Here is a 10,885-nt window from a genome sequence, read left to right as displayed (position 1 = left end):
TGCTGAATATGCTAATTTTTTTAACAGAATTAAACTCCAGGAGTTTATGCGCCACTCGCACATAACAGGCTAGAAAGCTGATGGTTGGCTACTGCTTTCACGAGGCAGGGAGGGATGGTGGACCAAGTGCCAGCTTTGGGGTCTCACACACCTGGGTGGGAATCCCAACTCTTCACTTTTCTCCAGGTGGTCTCTGAACAATGTGTGATGGGGACACCCACCTGCTCGTGAGATGACAATTAAGGTGCCTGGCAGCTGTTATCACACCATACAAGGTGGCTGTCATCATTCTCGTGATATTTTTTCCCAAGTTCCCTAAAATGAACGTGTGTTTTCCATCCAGATTATTTGCAGACAAGAAGTCAAAGAAGGGTCTAGAGGCAGGACATTCACGTGACTTTGGCCCTTGAAAAGATGTGTGTGTCCTAGTGGATGAATTCCAAGTCCCAAGGAAACACTAGGGTGCTGTGACACAGTGCCGTTTTCTTTGGTGATAGGTGATCCCGTGGTCTTTACCGAATTGCTTAAATGCCCTTTCTTGATGGAAGGCTTATAAGGTCCCATCCTCAACATGTGTTGGCGATCCTTTAGAAAGACTTTCTTTCCATGCTATTCTTCGTTTTTCCTCTACACTATTTGAAACTGTTTGCTTCCCTTTTAGTACCTTGTAAGGCATGAAATCAGATAAACAGGTAGAGGTTTCCTAAATGTCACTTTAAAAACACTTGGCTTGAACTTTAAATATATGCATGCAGATATTTTGCTTCAGCCTTTGGGTGTAATTATAAATTATTCAGTTTCACTCATATTTAGAAATTATTTTAACGATGATTTTTTTCTGGGTCTGGCTACTGCTATAAGATCTTACCCACCCGCCTACGCTCAGGAGGGAAAGTGTCAGTGGGTCCGCACTTAATGTATTGCTTGTAGTCACTGCCACACACACAGCTCAGATAAGGAGCAGCACATCTTATCCAGCACGTTGTAACAAAGGGAGGTTCAGTGAATTGCACCAAAGACAACATAGGTGATAAATTGTCACATTTAGATGCTGAATCCCAGGTCAGCGAAACAACAAGAATCCCTCAGAGTGAAGTGCAGGATCCCACATCTCCTACCCCACAGTTGTATAGAACACCCCATACCTACGGTTGTGTGTTTGGAAGTGTTATATTGTAACTCTAGTCCTTGATTGGAGATTCCCAGCGTACATTAACATAGTAAATGCTATGAGGAGTCCTATAGTAAGAAAACACCTTTCACTCTGTCTGGCCCAGAATTCTTCCTTTGTGTAACAACTATTAGCATTACAGAAAACACCTTAGGAAATACTGACTTAAAGCTGTCTTACTTAAGTCAGGATTCATTCATTCATTCCATAGTAGATACTTACTGAGTGCTTACTCTGTGTCAGGCACTGGTAGACACAGAGGGTACAGGGGTGAGCGGAGCAGACCAAGCCTCCCAGCTCACAGAGTTCACGTTCTAATGGTGGGGGGAATAACAAATACATATGATATTACATTGTAAATATGTTTAAGTGCTATGAAGGCCGATAATGCCAAGAAAAAAAGGGGGAATAGAGAGTGATCAGCGTGTGTATGTGCATATGTGTGTGTTAGCTACAGGAGGATTCTATTTCAGACGGGGTTTTCAGTTAAGTCCTTCAACTTTGACTAAGTAATGCTTGAGCAGAGACCCAAATGAAATGAGCTAGAACCGAAATTTCCTTCAGTGGAAGATATCTGTGGACCCAGCCAAACAGGAATTACAAAATCAGGGACAGTTGGGCTGACATGACTGATAAATAACTCTCTGACTCCTGCCCATTCCCATTAAATCTAATGGGACGTCTTTGGAGAGATCAAAATAAGCTGGATTTCTAGTCTCTTTTTCCCTTTCGTTCAGTCCCAAAGTTACTAAATATATCCCATGAGCTAGATATTATATAGACAGTGGGTGAAGCGGGGGCAATTTTGTCCTTGCCTAGGGGTACTCAGAGTCTGACAAGAAAGATACATAAGTTAATAACTGCAATATTGAGAAAGAGATGCAGAAATAGATATGCACAGGGTACAGAAAAAGCACAGAAGGATAAATAAGACTTTCAGGGAAGTGAGTACGGAGAAGGCCCCTGGGGGAAGTCTGCACAAAAACTGAGGGAGGATTTTGAAACATGATTAGAATTTCATCTGAAGGAAGATGGAGCAAGATAAGAAAAGGATATTCACAGCAAAGCAAACAGCATGTGCAAAGGTACAGGCACCTGAAACGGAATAGGGCATTCTATTTGGAATAAGTATTTTTAGAATGTGAGAGACAGAGGCAGAGGAAATGGACTTTCTGGGAATGATGAGAGGTGCTGTTAGGGAGGTAAGGAACCTCTGTGCTGTGTCAATGGACAAGACTGTGCTTTTTAACCGTGAGTGTACATTAGATTCTCCTGGAGGACTTAAACAAAATGTAGCAGGGCCCTAGACCAGTGTTCCTCAAACTCAAAGGTAATTAAAGGCCACCCAGGAATCTTATTAAAATGCAGATTCTAATTTAGTAGGTCGGGGTGGGCCTCAAGATTCAGCATTTCTAACAGACCCCCTAAGAAATGCCAAGCTGTCCTAGGACTACCCTGTGTAGTAGTAGCAAGTCATTTCTGGAGGTGTACAATAGACTGGATGCTTGTGTCCCTCCAAAATCCATATGTTGAAACCCTAATCCCAACATGATGGTATTTGGAGGGAGAGGACTTCCGGGAGGTAATTAGGTCATGAAAGTGAACCCCTCATGGATGGGATTAGTGTCATTATAAGAAGAGGCCGAAAAGCTAGCTAGCTCTCTTTCTGGCACATGAGGACACAGCAAGAAGACAGCCTTCTGTAAACCTGGAAGAGGGCATTCACCAAGAACCCAACTTTGCTGTCACCCTCATCTGGAGCATCCAGCCTCCATAACTGTGGGAAATTAATGTTTATGGTTTAAGCCACCCAGTTTAATGGTAATCTGGTATAAATCAAGTTACTTGAATCCTTACAAATAGGAAACTTTTATTTTTATGATGCTACATAGTGGAGGAACTGGCAAGCTACAGCCTAGGTGACACACAGTTAGGAGAAGACTGTCAGTCTTTTTTTTTTTTCCATGAGGCACATAAAACCAGCACTCTGGGCCAGATTTGAGAAGTGAATTTTACACCTCCATCTCCGTTTAGAAGATACTCTGAGGATATGTGCTGTTCACTGTGAGGTCAGGATTCAAAATCTAGTAGTACACAGGTGGATTAATTAAAAAGCTGCCCTAGATCCATTCAACCCTGAACTACCAGATTTTGATAATTCTGAACTACAAAATAGTAGTACTCAACCATTTTGCAACAATTGTGTAGGTAGTGTCTCATTACTTTTTCTTTTGTATGAATGAGGAATTAAAAAGAAAGAGGGACTCAGACGTGATAGCTCCATGAGATCTGTTTTTGTGACTGTCATGCTAATAAGTGTAAATATTGAGGGTAAAGGCCAGAAGTTTCTGGGTCTTTGTCCATCTCTCAATACCAAGAAGAATTGGGGAATAGGAAGAAATAAAAGATTTATGTATTTTATGCTTCTTTGCTTGATTAGTCAGGGCCCCAAAAGTTCCTGGGGTCCTGAATCTCACACTGGCAAGCAAGGACCGGGAGGATTTGAGAGATGCCTGTTTGTGCCACAGCAGAGTGCCTGATGCCATCCACATCTTTACCTCTACTTTATGCCTGATTATGTGTTCACACATGCCTTTCAGAAACTAAATTCTTCTGGAAGTCTCATAGATTAAATAGCAGCTGTGATAGCCCAGAGCTGTAAAACATAAATTAAAAGCAGTCATCAAAATGCTGAGAATGTGGAGCAAACGTGTTCTGAAGTAGTGGTCGTTACCATCAGTTGCAGCAAGAAAGCAGCATTTCCTTCATGGTCCTTGCATGTCTTGCAGTGACATTGTTCACTATTTTCAGAGATGGCGTCTCACCCTGCTCATTGGCATGTATCTCTTTATTGGGCTTTTCAGAACTTCTTGTTTACTTTGTTTCCTTAGCAGTGGAAAGTCTTGCCTAGGTAAAGCAAAGCAGGTAATTCTCAGAGTACTGGCATCAGAACACAGGAACAATATTTCTGTTTAACTTTGTAGTTTGGTGAAATTTGGTCCCTCTTTTGAAGATATGTATGATGAAGTCCTTATCTGTCCTATGGTAAGATGATAGCAAGTTCTTTAAACAAATGTCTAAGCCTCCTCTAGCTTCCTTTCTCTTCTTCTATGTTCCAAAAACACTGAAACTTTTAGTTGTTGCTGTGGTTATATGCCATTTAGTTTCAGAGTTGATAATATAAAAACTGGGTTTCCCAATATATACCATTTTCAGTGTATAAAGTCTGCAAGCTTGGGTGTGGAAAAGAATAAAATGAATGTAGGCTTGTGGAACACAGTCTTTCAGTTAGGTCCCTGGAGAGCATGGTATTTGTCACTGCTTTCTCTTCCGGGAGTGGGAGTACTACTGCTGATGGTAGTGGTACTTTAGATGTGAAGACTCAGACCGGTAGCAAGAAAGGCTGTTCTTCACAGCAAAGTCCTCACTTGTCTCTTGCCTTTCTTCCTTGAGGACCAGAAAGCAATACCATTTTACAAGACTAGAAAAGCATCACAATCCCTCAAGGTAGCAGATTATCTCCAAGCTGGGGCCGCTTGAAAAAGGTGTCATTTGTTACCTAAATTCTAGGAAAGCAGGCATGATTCATAACGACTCCAAAAGTCAACCAGAGTCAGTTGAGTGTGATGTGAACTCTGCCCTTTGTTCTGTAAAGAATCCATATGCGATGCAGCTGAAGCCTGGTGAGAAACTGAGAAAACTTCTTTGGGACGTTTTTTTCGGTGATGTTTGATCATTTTGTAATTCTCAACAGCCACAGTCTAATTCCTAGGTATGCTTTTTATATACAGAGGACTCTACTCCAATCCCCAGATCTGCCTCTCTTGCATTTGGGTCCCACTAGTTTTCATATCTCAAACTTGTGGACTTAGTGATGTGATGCTTCAATTTCATGTATGAAAACACAAGTTTATGGAACTAATGTCTGCCTTTGTTTATCTGTCATAGAATGTTACATTTAATATTTTATATCTCTCTCAAATGTTCCTAAAACTTTCTACAACATTTTTGTTACAGACTGTTCCACTTAACAATGACACAGGGAAATCAAAACAGATAAGGAGCCAAGACATAAGATGACTGCTCACAGGGCCAGTGTTGGACCAGGCCACATGGGAGATTCAGACAAGAAAGACCACCCAAGAGGCAGGAGAGTGGGGAAGAGAATCCACCTGGGGAGAGGGCTAAGACGAACCTAGAAGATTGAGGGAAACATTTTTTTTGCTAAGTCTGGCTAATGGTTTATCAATTTTGTTTATCGTCTCAAAGAACGAGTTTTCAGTTTGTTTCTTTCATTTCTTTTTCATCTATTTCTGATCTGATCTTTATGATTTCTTTCCTTCTGCTAACTTTTTTTGTTCTTATTTCTCTAATTGCTTTAGGTGTAAGGTTAGGTTGTTTATTTGAGGTGTTTCTTGTTTCTTGAGGTAGGATTGTATTGTTATAAACTTCCCTCTTAGAACTGCTTTTGCTGCATCCCATAAGTCACGTCCCAAACAGTCATCGTGTTTTCATTGTCCTTTGTTTCTAGGTATTTTTTGATTTCCTCTTTGATTTCTTCAGTGATCTCTTGGTTATTTAGTAGTATATTGTTTAGCCTCCATGTATTTGTAATTTTTACAGTTTTTTTCCTTTAATTGATATCTAGTCTCATAGCGTTGTGGTTGGAAAAGTTGATTGATATGATTTCAATTTTCTTAAATTTACCAGGGCTTGATTTGTGACCCAAGATATGATCTATCCTGGAAAATGTTCCATGAACACTTGAGAAGAAAGTGTATTCTGTTGATTGTGGATGGAATGTTGTATAATTATCAATTAAGTCCATCTTCTTTAATGTGTTATTTAAAGCTTGTGTTTCCTTATTTATTTTCATTTCGGATGATCTGTCCATTGGTGAAAGTGGGGTGTTAAAGTCCCCTACTATTATTGTGTTACTGTCAGTTTCCCCTTTTATGGCTGTTAGCATTTGCCTTATGTACTGAGGTGCTCCTATGTTAGGTGCATAAATACTGCCAATTGTTATATCTTCCTCTTGATCCCTTGATCCTTATGTAGTGTCCTTCTTTGTCTCTTGTAATAGTCTTTACTTTAAAGTCTATTTTGTCTGATATGAGAATTGCTACTCCAGCTTTCTTTTGATTTCCATTTGCATGGAATATCTTTTTCCATCCCCTCCCTTTCAGTCTGTATGTGTCCCTAGGTCTGAAGTGGGTCTCTTGTAGACAGCATATGTACGGGTCTTGTTCTTGTGTCCATTCAGCCAGTCTATGTCTTTTGGTTGGAACATTTATTCCATTTACATTTAAGTTAATTCTCGATATATATGTTCCTATTACCATTTTCTTAATTGTTTTGGGTTTGTTATTTTAGGTCTTTTCCTTCTCTTGTGTTTCTGGCCTGGATAAGTTCCTTTAGCATTTGTTGTAAAGCTGGTTTGGTGGTGCTGAATTCTCCTAACTTTGGCTTATCTGTAAAGGTTTTAATTTCTCCCTCAAATGTGAATGAGATCCTTGCTGGGTAGAGTAATCTTGGTTGTAGGTTTTTACGTTTCATCACTTTAAATATGTCCTGCCACTCCCTTCTGGCTTGCAGAGTTTCTGCTGAAAAATCAGCTTTAACCTTATGGGGAATTACCTTGTATGTTATTTGTTGTTTTTCCCTTGCTGTTTTCAATATTTTTCTTTGTATTTAATTTTTGATAGTTTGATTAATATGTGTCTTGTCTTGTTTCTCTCTGGGTTTATCCTTTATGGGACTCTCTGTGCTTCCTGGACTTGATTGACTATTTCCTTTCCCATATCAGGGAAGTTTTCAACTATAATCTCTTCAAATATTTTCTCAGACCCTTTCTTTTTCTCTTCTTCTTCTGGGACCCCATAATTCGAATGTTAGTGCGTTTAATGTTGTCCCAGTGGTCTCTGAGACTGTCCTCAATTCTTTTCATTCTTTTTTCTTTATTCTTCACCCTGGCAGTTGTTTCCAACATTTTATCTTCCAGCTCACTTATGCATTCTTCTGTCGCAGTTATTGTGTTATTGATACCTTCTAGAGTATTTTTAATTTCAGTAATTGTGTTGTTCCTCACTGTTTGCTCTTTAGTTGTTCTAGATCCTTGTTAAATGTTTCTTGTATTTTCTCCATTCTGTTTCCACGATTATGGATCATCTTTATTATCATTACTCTGAATTCTTTTGCAGGTAGGTTGCATATTTCGTCTTCATTTATTTGGTCTTGTAGGTTTTTACCTTGCTCCTTTGTCTGTTACAAATTTTTTTGTCATTTCATTTTTCTTTTTTGATGGGTGGTACTGTATTCCTTTCTTACTGGTTGTTTGGCCTGAGACGTCCAGCACTGTAGTTTGCAGGCAGTTGGATAGAGCTGGGTCTTGGTGCTGAGATGACGACCTCCGTGAGGCCTCACTCTGACTGATATTCCCTGGGGTCTGAGTTTCTCTGTTAGTCCAGCGGTTTGGACTCGGAGCTCCCACCACAGGAGCTCGGGCCCAACCTCCGGCCTGGGAACCAAGATCCTGCAAGCTTCCTGGCATGGTAAAAAAAAAAAAAAGAGAAGGAAGAACAAAAGAAAAAAAGGACCAGTACAATATCAAAGAATAAAAAAATAATAAAGTTAGAAAGATAAAAGATATATTAGGAAAAATAAAACTATAATTGAAACAACTGCAACAAGGTAAAATAAAACCACAATAGAAAAAAGGAAAAAATAAAAATAAAAAAGGTGTGTGTGGGGGGGTGGGGAACAAGCCAAAAGGGGAGATCACTAACAAAGTAAAAAGAATAAAATAAAATTAGAAAAATAAGATTTATTAGGAAAAATAAAAATATAAAAGTATCAACAACAATGAATCAACAAGGTAAAACAGAACCCCAGTCTAAAAGAAGAAAAAAAAAAAGAAAAAATAAAACCTTGGCTATGGGTGGGGAATTTAAGCAGGGGGTGGGATTTAAGGTGGGGGGTGACATTTGGGTGTGGGGCCGGGCCTCTCCTTAGGACCTGCTCAGAATGGGAGGGAAGAGGCAGCACATGGAAAGGAGGGCCTCCGGAGTGTGGAGCTCTGAGTCTGGAGGTAGGGCTCTGGGTGAGGGTGTGTGGGTGGGGTTTAGGCCCAACAGGCTCCCCGGTGCCTAAGTGGACAGGGAAAGGGCTGGCCCCGTTCCTTTCCATTCCTTCACACACCTCCTCCATAGTCTCCGCCAGGGTGTCCCCTGTCGACTCTGGACCCCTAACCATGGGTGGGTCCCGCTGGGTGTAGGAACTCCTCCCCTCCCCCAGCCACCCCTCAGGGTGCCAGTCCCGGAGGTCCGGCCTTTACTTTTGCTCCCCCTTCCCTCCCTCCCATTCCCTCAGGACCCATGCGGCTGGAGGGAGTCTAGATGGGCAGAGGATCAGGCTTGGGATCTGAGCAGGTTCCTGGGGGTCCAAGTGGGCAGGGGAAAGCTGGCCATGCTCCCTTTTGATCCTCTGCCCTCCCAGTGCTTTCCCAGTTTCCCCCTGCGGTCATGGGATCCCTTCCCCTCCACCAGCTGCCCCTCAGGGGCGCCAGTCCAATCCCGCCTCCACGTCTCTTCCCCCTGCACTCCCCCCACGCCCCACATCCTACCCGGTCGCTGGGGGTTCCTCCCGTCTCCTTAGGTGTCTGTGGTCCCCCACTGGTGCCTGGTAGGTGCTCTAGTTGTGAGGAGACACGAATTCCACGTCCTCCTAGTATGCCTTCTTGACTCCATTCAGTCAATGAGCTTTTTCATGGGAACCTCCACCTCATAATTTTTTTTAATTAGCACATACTGCAGTAATAATACTATTAATGATCATATGTGTCAGCTTAACCTTATTGTAAGTTTCATTTTATTACAAATATAAACTCTACATACATACTGAGTGTTTAGTGCAATAGACTCTGATTAGTTAGACTGGGATCAATCCTAGACATTAACATGTTGTAAAAGCTCTCCAGATGATTGTACTGTGTACCCAGGGTTGAGATCCACTGGATTAAAGATCTTTGTTCTGTGGTGGTATCTTGTTGAAGGGCACTGGTTCTGAGGTAGGAACAGAACTATCAACATCCTCTTAGTCTGGGAATTTTTTCTGCTCTGTGCACTTACTTTAAGCTGACTTCTAGGGTGTTCTGCCCAACTCTACCTAAATAAAGATATGAATAATCTTAACCTCACAGTAAAGATTTTAAAATCCAGTGCAAATATTGTTTTACGGATGGGAAGTGATTGTGCCTGCAGTTGTCTGCACCTAAATTAGAGTGTAAATACTAGTTTTGACTTGTATTAGTTAGCATAGCTTGTATTCTATTCACTCCCCAAATATCTTGTTAAATTGTTTTAATGTAAAGAAAAGGAAAATTTGATGCCCCTGATTTTGTCTAATTAGGAGCAAGATGGAATATCTGGCTTTGATAGAGCTTGTATGTGTCTAGTTACATTCTAGATATTTGACAGAAATAAGACCATGCTGTGTAGTGCCTACCCTGATGTTGAAAAGACATACAGAAAAAATATATAGAACAAGAAGGTAAAAATTGCCTCCAGCCCTATTTTATAGCATTGGAATGTGGAAGTTATCCATTGATGTGGTACTAAATAAGACAGGGCAAGCTCACAAGTCTAAAGGGGTCATGCAGCTAAATTAGCTTGAAACTCCTGAGGAAAAGGAGATAGATGTTAAAATCTTGTACTGAAACCTAGTTTAACACCTGCACAGTTGCAGCACCTTTCAAAAATCTTAGGAAGGCACAAAATACAGCAAACAAAACTTGCCATTACTTTACACCCTCGGTTTAAGTAGATAAGGGAGAGATCATGGGAGAAAGAAAGAACAGAATAGAATAGAATAGGAAAGGAAATAGGGATAGTAGAAGAGCATTTGCCACCTAGCACACCCCCAACAAATATTGGTTGAGTAAATGAATGAAATGAGAGAGGAACACTGGAAAATAATTAGGGCTGAGGCAAAAATTTCTTCTGGGAACGGCCTGTTGCTGTACTGAAGCCAGCGTTGAAATTATCGGTGTGCTCATTTAGCCAGGACATATTTTCATCGCCGATGCAGTTATTGCCAAAGAGGGAAAAAAAGGAGAAAGAGCTTATCATGAAAAGAGAGGAGAGTTCTTCCTCCTCTTTTCTTTATTCCCCGTGTTGCATTTTACCTCTTGCATTCTTACAAAATATGACCTAAAATTCTAGAGGAAACCTGGCCTTTCAAAGCTCATCTGAATTTTATTTGGACTACTAAGGCTTCCGTGCTTGTACCAGAAAATTAACCTGCTTAACTTAACTTAGGAAATCTTCCTTTGTCTTCTGCTTGGCTTGCCTCTATTACTTCACTTCCATATCAATCAGTCCTATTAGTGAAATGGATTAAAAGCTATCTATTGTCTCTGGTAACTTGCTTGGAAATTTTACTTTTTATACACTGGATCAATCACTAACTTTAAGGTTTTAAAGTGGTTCTGATATTTAATTTTATAAAAAACCTTATTGAGGTATAATTTTCATAACATAAAATTCACCCATTAAAGTATACAGCTCAGTTAATTTTAGCAGATTTATGCGGGTGTGCAGCCATTGTCACAATCCATTTTGGAATGCTTTCATCACCCTAAAAATTCCCTGGTGTCCTTTTTTTTTTTTTTTTTTTTTTTTTTTTTTTTTTTTTGGTTATTGGGGCCTCTCTCTTTGT

The 10,885-nt window shown here is 40.5% G+C and overlaps 1 protein-coding gene across 1 annotated transcript in view; it reads left to right on the top strand.

Annotated features, from left to right (window-relative positions):
- SAMD3 (sterile alpha motif domain containing 3) overlaps positions 1-10,885 on the top strand; it is a 44,731-nt gene that overhangs the window by 7,310 nt on the left and 26,536 nt on the right. The gene's annotated exons all lie outside the window — the stretch shown is intronic.

The sequence above is a fragment of the Lipotes vexillifer genome, unplaced genomic scaffold, assembly GCF_000442215.2.
Source record: "Lipotes vexillifer unplaced genomic scaffold, Lipotes_vexillifer_v1.1 scaffold537, whole genome shotgun sequence".
Taxonomy (NCBI): Eukaryota; Metazoa; Chordata; class Mammalia; order Artiodactyla; family Lipotidae; genus Lipotes; species Lipotes vexillifer.
This window is presented reverse-complemented; position numbering and strand designations above follow the sequence as displayed.